General features: G+C 38.7%; 1 long non-coding RNA gene across 1 annotated transcript in view; it reads right to left on the bottom strand.

Annotated features, from left to right (window-relative positions):
- Window positions 1–1,972: 1,972 nt before the first annotated feature.
- Window positions 1,973–8,813, bottom strand: part of LOC141148344 (uncharacterized) — a 100,962-nt gene continuing 94,121 nt past the window's right edge. Inside the window, exons 2-3 of the long non-coding RNA XR_012245195.1 lie at window positions 6,534–6,599; window positions 1,973–2,256 (exon numbers count right to left, since the gene is read on the bottom strand). This is a non-coding gene — a long non-coding RNA (uncharacterized lncRNA). The remainder of the gene's footprint in view (window positions 2,257–6,533; window positions 6,600–8,813) is intronic.

The following is an 8,813-nucleotide window of genomic DNA, read 5'->3' as shown; positions in this document are numbered from 1 at the left end:
TATTTTGTTTATTATGTATTTACTTTTTTGTTGTATGTGATAATATATTTTTGGTGATGGTGTTTCTTTTTTACTACTTAGAAAATCCGTTTCCTGAAGAAGCATGCCTGAGAAAGGCGTTTATAGATTGCAGTCCTTCCACAGTTAATTACTTAAATGATTTATAAACTACAATATGGATTGGTTGTTTGGGTAGCCATATAATCCACCCTTACAAGTGTAAAGTGATTTTGATGTTATATGGATGGGTTTTTATACTGCAATTAAGAGGTTATGTCTATACAGTTGTGCTCATAAGTTTACATACACTGGCAGAACTTATGATTTCTTGGCTATTTTTCAGAGCGTATGAATAATAACACAAAAACTTTTCTTTCACTCATGGTTAGTGTTTGGCTGAAGCCATTTATTATCAATCAACTTGATAATCAAAAAAATCAACAATCAAAAGTTTACATACCCTGGTGATTTTGGCCTGATAACATGCACACAAGTTGAAACAAAGGGGTTTGAATGGCTATTAAAGGTAACCATCCTCACCTGTGATCTGTTTGCTTGTAATTAGTGTGTGTGTATAAAAGGTCAATAAGTTTCTGGACTCCTGACAGACTTGCATCTTTCATCCAGTGCTGCACTGACGTTTCTGGATTCTGAGTCATGGGGAAAGCAAAATAATTGTCAAAGGATCTGCGGGAAAAGGTAGTTGAACTGCATAAAACAGGAAAGGGATATAAAAAGATATCCAAGGAATTGAGAATGCCAATCAGCAGTGTTCAACCTCTAATCGGTGGAAAATAAGGGGTTCTGCTGAAACCAAACCAAGGTCAGGTAGATCAACTAAAATTTAAGCCACAACTGCCAGGAAAATTGTTTGGGATGCAAATAAAAACCCACAAATAACTTCAGGTGAAATACAGGACTCTCTGAAAACATGTGGTGTGGCTGTTTCAAGATGCACAATAAGGAGGCACTTGAAGGAAGATGGGCAGCATGGTCGAGTCACCAGAAGAAAGCCATTACTATGCAAATGCCACAAATTATCTGTCAGAAACTATGAATCAGACTGAGACAGAAGTACAGTTAAAGCGGTGTTCCACTGTCTACAACGTTTTTTGGGTTTTTTTTGGAAAATGACAAAGATTATTTAATTGAAATATGTTACTCACTTGTTCCATTTTTGTTGCTTACGGATGTCAGTTTTCTCCCCAAAAATTAACTTTTAAATATTTCGACTGACGGTTCTCATCTTGCCTGTGGGCATGTGAAGCCCACAGGCATCCTCTTCTGGGATATTGTGCCGCTGATCGACCAGCATGCACCGCCCGTTGTATTCCCGATCTCGAGCATGCGCAGTAACCTTGAATTGGAGCGCCGTCAACAGCTCAGGTTGCCATCACAATGGGCGGTGGCATCGGAAGTCCTGCCCCGTTGTGATGGCAACTTATATAAGCAAGTAATAAAAGAAGCTAGACCGGAGAAGCTAGAGGAGAGAGCGGCGCTGGAGTTATAGGAAAGGTAAGTATTAAAATAACCTCTTACTCTACCTCTTAGAAATAAATGGATATATATTTATATATATAGATGATATAGATATATATCACACATACACACACACACACACACACACACACACACACACACACAGAGAGAGAGAGAGAGAGAGAGAGAGAGAGAGAGAGAGAGAGAGAGAGAGAGAGAGAGAGAGAGATTATATATGCATCAGAAATGGCATTTCATTAAATTGAAATATTATTTTATTTGTAAACTCATTTTAGAAATGTATTAATACTGTAATATTTGTTTACTTTTTTTTTATTAAAAATATACTTACCGTCTTATCAATAAAACAAATTTGGTTCTACAAAACTAATGTTTTATTTTTTTATACATGATAAATTTTAGGAGTAAAGATAATAAACTTATTCATTAAAAAAAACACACAAATCAAATTATTTTTATTATTATTAATACATTATTTGTAATAAATTTCATAACAAAACAGTATTCAACATAAAATAATCACCACAATAGCAATCTCTTTAAATAATATCTAATTTTTTAAATATAATTTTTAATAGGATTAAAGGTTTATTAACATAATAAAACTAATATGACATTTAATGCTTCATTTAGCAACAGTTGGAAAGCGTGTCATATGTTTTCTCACTGCAACACTAGTTTCCGGCCTTTCCACTGGTGCAATGTTTTTTGGCATATCAATATTTTTTGATGTCCAAGAACTTGTTATGGTCCCCTCTATAATGGAAATCATGTTTGACAGCATTATGAACGTATGTTATTATTATTTCATCATTTAAATTTTTAAAATAAACTAAAATATTTTTATTAAAAAAATATATATTGACCAAATTAAATGAATTAAAATAAATAAATGTTGTAAAGAATTAATAATTTAATCAAAAAATATTTAAATTTTAGTAATATTAAATACATTTTTTTAAACTTACCTTAATTTCTACATTGTATTTATAAAAAAATGAGTATACTAAAATGTATGCAATTGAAAATAATACATTATTATATTGTAATATTATACAAGAGAAAATTAATCATAATATTTTAAAAAAATATTTGTAATTTTATTGATCTTAAAAAAAACAAATGTAACTTAAACATAAATTACAATTTACAAAGCATTGTTTAAAATTACAAATTAAACAAAAATGAAAAGTTCATATCAGTTTTGAACATAATTTTATAATCATGAATGGTTGTCTAAATGACAAATCCAATTGTCAAAAAGTAAATAAAGTTGACAGACATTTAAATTTTACACTGAAATAGAGAGCCAAAAAGAGAATGACAGACACACAATCGAATAAGAGAGATAAGGGGTGGGAAATAGAGAGAGAGAGACAGATGGGGAGGGGGGGGGAGTAGAGAGGGGTAAGGAGAGAGAATGATAGAAAGAGAGGAAAATAGAGAGCGTAGAGACGGAGAGGGAGGGGGAGGGGAGAGAAGAGAGACAGAGCGCAGAGAGGAGAGACGGAGAGGGAGGGGAGAAAGGGAGATGAGAAAGGAGAGAGGGATATGAAAAGGAGATACAAAGAGAGACTGAGACAGAGAGAGACAGAAAAAGGAGAACAGAGGCAATATACAATATAATACAATTCAAAACATATAAATCTTTACAGAAAATTCTTATTTTCAGGGTTTTAAAAAAAAGCAAAATCCATTGTCGTTAATACAGAGAAAGAGAGAGAGAGAGGGGGGGGAGAAAGAAATAGAGGGAGAGAGAGGGGAAAGAGGAGAGAGAGAGGGGGGGAAACATGAGAGAGAGAGAGAGGGGAGAAAGAGGAGAGAGAGGGAGAGAGAGAGAGAACGGAAAAAGAAGAGAGAGAGAAGGGAAAAACAACAGAGAGAAGGAGTGGGAGAAGGAGAGAGAGAGAGAGAGAGAGAGAGAGAGAGAGAGAGAGAGAGAGAGAGAGAATGGAAAGAGAAGAGAGAGAGAGAAGGGAAAGACAAGAGAGAGAATGAGTGGGGGAGAGAGAGAGAGAGAGAGAGAGAGAGGAAAGAGGAGAGAGGGAGGAGAGAGAGAGGGGAAAGAGAGGAGAGAGAGAACGGAAAGAGAAGAGAGAGAAGTGAAAGACAAGAGAGAGAGGGAGTGGGAGAGAGATAGAGGGGGGAATAAAAAGAGAGAGAGAGAGAGAGAGAGAGAGAGAGAGAGAGACGGGAAAGAGAAGAGAGAGAGAACTGAAAGAGAAGAAAGAGAGAAGAGAGACAGAGAAGAGAGACAAAGAGACAGAGGGAGAGAGAGGGGGGAAGAAAAGAAAGAGAGAGGGGGAAAGAAAAGAGAGAGGGGGGAGAAAAGAGAGAGAGAGAGAGAGAGAGAGAGAGGAAGATAAGGGAAAGAGAAGAGAAGGGAAGGGAAGGGAAGGGAAGGGAAGGGAAGGGAAGGGAAGGGAAGGGAAGGGAAGGGAAGGGAAGAGAAGAGAAGAGAAGAGAAGAGAGAAGAGAAGAGAAGAGAAGAGAGAAGAGAAGAGAAGAGAAGAGAAGAGAGAGAAGAGAAGAGAAGAGAAGAGAAGAGAAGAGAAGAGAAGAGAAGAGAAGAGAAGAGAAGAGAAGAGAAGAGAAGAGAAGAGAAGAGAAGAGAAGAGAGAGAGAAAGAAATAGAGAGAGAGAGAGAAAGAAAGAGAGAGAGAGAGAGGGGGGGGGAGAATGGAAAGAGGAGAGAGAGAAGAAAAAGAGGAGAGAGAGAACTGAAAGAGAAGAGAGAGAGAGAGAGAGAGAGAGAGAAGAGAGAGAGAGAGAGAAGAGAGAGAGAGAAAAGAGAGAGAGAAAGAGAAGGGAGAGAGATAACTGAAAGAGAAGAGAGAGAGAAGAGAGAGACACAGAGCAAGAGAGAAGAGAGAGAGAGAGAGAGAAAAGAGAGAGAGAAAGAGAAGGGAGAGAGATATCTGAAAGAGAAGAGAGAGAGAAGAGAGAGACACAGAGCGAGAGAGAGAGCGAGAGAGAGAGCGAAAGAGAGAGAGAGGGAAAGAGAAAAGAGAGAGAGAGGGAAAGAGAAGGGAAAGAGAAGAGAGAGAGACAGAGCGAGGGAGAGAGAGAGAGAAAGGGGGAAAGAAAAGAAAGAGAGGGGGAAAGAAAAAAGAGAGAGAGGAGAAGAGAGAGAGAGAGAGAGAAAGAGAAGGGAAAGAGAAGAGCGAGAGAGAGAGAAGGGAAAGAGGAGAGAGAGAGAGAAAGAAAGAGAGAGAGGGGAAGAGAGAGAGGCGGGAAAGAGGAGAGAGAGAGAGAAAGAAAGAGAGAGGGAGAGAGAGGGAGAGGGGTAAGGAGAGAGAATGATAGAAAGAGAGGGAAATAGAGAGCGTAGAGAGGGAGGGGGGAGAGAAGAGAGAGAGCGGAGAGAGGAGAGACGGAGAGGGAGGGGAGAGAGGGAGGTGAGAAAGGAGAGAAAAAGAGAGACTGAGACACAGAGAGAGACAGAAAAAAGGAGAACAGAGACAATATACAATATAATACATTTCAAAACATATAAATCTCTACAGAGAATTCTTATTTTCAGGGTTTTAAAAAAAAATCAAAACCCATTGTCATTATTACAGAGAGAGAGGGAGAGAGAGAGAGAGAGAGAGAGAGAGAGAGAGAGAGGGAGAGAGGGGAAAGAGGAGAGAGAGAGGGAGAGAGAGGAGGGAAAGAGAGAGAGAGGAGGGAAAGAGAGAGAGGGCAAGGAGAGAATGATAGAAAGAGAGGGAAATAGGGAGCATAGAGAGGGAGGGGGAGGGGAGATAAGAGAGGCAGAGCGGAGAGAGGGGAGAGGGAGGGGAGAGAGGGAGGTGAGAAAGGAGAGAAAGAGAGAGACTGAGACACAGAGAGAGACAGAAAAAGGAGAACAGAGACAATATACAATATAATACAATTCAAAACATAAATCTTTACAGAGAATTCTTATTTTCAGGGTTTTTAAAAAAATCAAAACCCATTGTCATTAATAGAGAGAAAGAGAGAGAGAGAGAGGAAAGAGAAGGGAAAGAGAGAGAGGGGGAGAGAGAGAGGGGGGTGAGAGAGAGAAAGAGAGGGAGGGAGATAGAGGGAGAGAAGGAAAGAGGTTTTTGATAACGACGTGCAGGTGGGGATAGTAGTATGGAGGAAGGTGTTGGTGGGGTATTAAAAATGAGGTATGGGGGGTAAGGGAGGGTAGGAAGGGTGGGAAGAATAGAGTGAGGGAGGGTAGGGAGGATGGGAGGAAGGAGTGAGGGTGAGAGTGAGAGATTGAGGGTGAGAGGAAGGAGTGATAGTGAGGGTGATAGTGAGGGTAAGAGGGTGAGATAAGGGATGGAGGTAAGGAAGGGAGGAAGGAAGGGAGGGAGGTAAGGAAGAGAGGGAAGGGAGGGAGGGTGAGAGGAAGGGGAGGGTGAGAGGAAGGGGAAGGTGAGAGGGAGGGGAGGGTGAGAGGGAGGGTGAGAGGGAGGGGAGGGTGAGGGGAAGGGGAGGGTGAGAGGAAGGGGAGGGTGAAAGGAAGGGGAGGGTGAAAGGAAGGGGAGGGTGAAAGGAAGGGGAGGGTGAAAGGAAGGGGAGGGTGAGAGCAAGGGGAGGGTGAGAGCAAGGGGAGGGTGAGAGCAAGGGGAGGGGGGGGGAGAGAGAGGGAGGAAAGAAGGAATGAAGGGTGAAAGGGAGGAAGGGTGAAAAGGAGTGAGGGTGTTAGGAAGTTAGGAAGGAAGGAACAGTGTAAGGGAGGGAGGGCTGTAACACTCAAGAACATAGTAAGGAGGAGGGATAGATTTCATAAAAATAACACATTATAAAATTTATTTTAACATCAAGTTCGATTTTGGCATGGTTTTGAAAAATCAAATCCACTTGTCTTTTCAATCTATGGAAAAAAAAAAAAAAAAAAAAAAATTATATATATATATATACACATATACATACACACACATATACACACACACACACACATACATATTATATAGATTATTATTTGTTTGTATATCTTATTTTATTTTATTTCTTTGCTGCTTCATACGCGATATATAATATATATAAATACATTTTACATTTACATTTTATATTACCTGCAATAAAAGCAATAGACTAAAACGATACGCTCCCCGAGATGTCTGATACAAGAACTTCAGTATCTGTAATGTCATAAACAAAAGAAATTAACATTAGTACCTCACATAAAGCCTTATTATAAATGGATAAATGTTAACAAAAATATTTACAATTAATTTATATAAAACAAACATTGAATAACAAATAATTATAAAATTTAAGTTTTATTTTTTTAAATACCTTTAAATGAAATGCAGCTAGCGTCGACATATATAAATTTCTGCTTTACGCGTAACGTTCAAAAATAATATATAATCTAAGGAAACAAAAAAAATTTAAATAAATACATAAATGTCAGATTGATCATCAAATAACATAAATACATTCTTCTAAGAATAAAATAATAAAACAAAATTCATATACAGCAGGAACATATAAATGATTAAAAAAAAAATTTAATTAAATTAACTAACATAATAATTTAAATATAGCAATAAAAATTTTCAAAGTTATAAAATTTAAATTATATAAAAGTTTTGTGTAAAAAATATGTATTAAAATGCATTTTTAGTTATATAAATAATTTTAATCGTTTTGCGTATAATAAACCAAAAAAAATAAATTAAATAAATTAAAAAATTTTAAAAATTAGACGTGACAATTAAAATATGGAATAAATAAAAAAAAGAAATACACACTTATCGCAGATTATTAAAAATATATAAAGAAAAAAAAAAAAAGGAGAGAAAATATACTGTTTAAAACTTACATGTGCAGCGATTCTTAACAGTTAAAAAAAAAAAAACATTTACAAACAAGTTTAAATGCTTGAATAATAAATAAAAGACACTAACCACTTTTACTTTTCATTACAAACTAGAATATTATTATATAGCTACTGAGACTAACTTTTTTTGGTAGTATCTGATGGTTTAAAATTGAAATTTTCCAGCCTGTCCTCCGTTTATCCTTCTCCCTCGTGTGCTCAGGTAATACTGACCATGTATACCGGTCAGTATTACCTGTTTGCCCTCATTTACAATGGCGGTTTTGGAACCGCCCTATGAACGTGATTGTCGTAATGACGTCACTCGATAACTCGCGCCAGGCCGCCGCACTGACTCCTGGGAACAATGGCACAAGTTCCCAGGAGCCAGTGCGGCTAATAGGAAATGACGAGTTAGCCGCACTATACCCACCCATATCCGCAGACTGTACATCCAGGAACTAAACAAGATGATCTGCAAAACAAAGGTACAGTATATAAAAAAAAAAGTTCCGTTTTTACATTAGGACATTGCTCTAATCCTCTAGAGCTATTGTCATAAAATCGGGTGGAGCTCTGCTTTAAACAGAGTAAACGCAGTCAAAACGTAGCCAGAGTTCAGGAACCGGAACGGATAGTCAGAGAAGCCAAAACATCAGGGAGCCAGAGATGAGCGTATTAGAACAGCAAGCAGGATCTGGAGCCAGAAGGAATGTCAGCCAAGCAAGTCTTTAACAGGAACACAGGAGAGCGTCTCTAGAGAAGTGACCAAGGTGAAGGCAGAGATCATCTGGGCTGGACGGCTTAAGTACTCAGGACTGACGAGCAGGATATCATCAACAGGTGAGTGTCAGAAAACAAGAAATCAGGCTGAGACAGAAGTACAGTTAAATCACACTCATGTAATAATAAAAGTAAAAAGAACAGACTTCGTGTAAAAGTGAGAGTCCCTGTCTCTACGGAAATGAAGCAAAATTGGACACAGAGTCTGCATGTCGGGGGACTGCAGAGCTACAGAGCATAGCTTTGAAATGGAGAAAACTGTTTTGGCAGCTTTCTCCGAATTTTGCTATGTTTGGATGGGGCTCTGTAGTTTGGAGATCCCGCAGAAACTTGTGTGGGATGGGATCTCCAACTCTGTGTCCAGATCTTATGGATAGCCAGCAGGTTGTGTGCCCAAGTACATACAGCCCATATAATGAGGGGCTGGTGAGAGCAGAGGGAGGAGGATGGTGGAGAGTGAGCAGCTTGCTGCTGCTGTGTGAAGACAGACCTGTGTTTGGAGAGCGGTCTGCCCTGTGGGAGACTGCAGCCTATGTATAGGGGATTCTTTGCCCAGGGACTGGGAAAGGCTGGTCAGCCTTGTGTCAGAGAGACTGAGGAAGCCTGTGAGTCCAGGGGGCTGGAAAGAATCGCCAAATGTGTTGAGAGCAAGCAGAGGAACTGCTGACAAGAGAGCCAGGTGGCTCGGTATATTTTCCTTTTTTTTGGATTGCTTAATGAAGTTAAACCCCTGTGTGGGAATCCTAAA

This window comes from Aquarana catesbeiana, linkage group LG01 (genome assembly GCF_042186555.1).
Source record: "Aquarana catesbeiana isolate 2022-GZ linkage group LG01, ASM4218655v1, whole genome shotgun sequence".
Classification (NCBI taxonomy): Eukaryota; Metazoa; Chordata; class Amphibia; order Anura; family Ranidae; genus Aquarana; species Aquarana catesbeiana.
Note: the sequence above shows the minus strand (reverse complement) of the source record. Positions and strands in the feature narration are given on the sequence as shown.